The following is a 751-nucleotide window of genomic DNA, read 5'->3' on the forward strand; positions in this document are numbered from 1 at the left end:
CACACACACACACACACACACACACACACACACACACACACACGCACACACACTCCCATACTGTATGTACAAACCATTGTTGGGGAAGCCACTTTTAAAGTATTTTTACACTATACATATATTGTTGTAAATGTCCTATCAATGTTTTCTATAGGGACATACAAGGTTTCACATTTTGGCTAACAAGATTATGTCCACTCATTAGGGTACTAAACATTACTTTTATGAAAAATAAAAGTATATTCATATGTATGAAAGTGGGCATATTTACATCTGAAAAAACAATACACTAATACAAGATACCTTCATTTAAGAGAATTTGCTTTGGTCTTTATCTAAAAATATTTAGAGATTAATTTTATTAACTTTTTACAAGACCATATAATAATAAAAACGTTGATAAAATAAAAAGGAGCAAGAAAGGGATGTTACCTGTGATTTCTGAGCCTAGTCTAGACATCGAAGTGTAGAAGCCCATCAAATAATTTGGTTACCCAACAAAGATATACTGTGAGTAATGTTAACTTTCTTTTTTTAATTTCATTTCCAGCAAGCTTACATTTTAATTTTGATAATTGAATGAGTGAATCAAATCAGAAGGGAATACTGTATGATTGTCTCAGCCAAAAACAGGTGCAACTTGCAAAAGATAAGAGTGTAGTTAAACCTCAAACAAGCCACTGGAAGCTATAGGTCAACCACTTCACTTCACACTTCTACGCACGCACGCACACACACACACACACACACA

The sequence above is a fragment of the Etheostoma spectabile genome, chromosome 17 (genome assembly GCF_008692095.1).
Source record: "Etheostoma spectabile isolate EspeVRDwgs_2016 chromosome 17, UIUC_Espe_1.0, whole genome shotgun sequence".
In the NCBI taxonomy this organism is placed as follows: domain Eukaryota; kingdom Metazoa; phylum Chordata; class Actinopteri; order Perciformes; family Percidae; genus Etheostoma; species Etheostoma spectabile.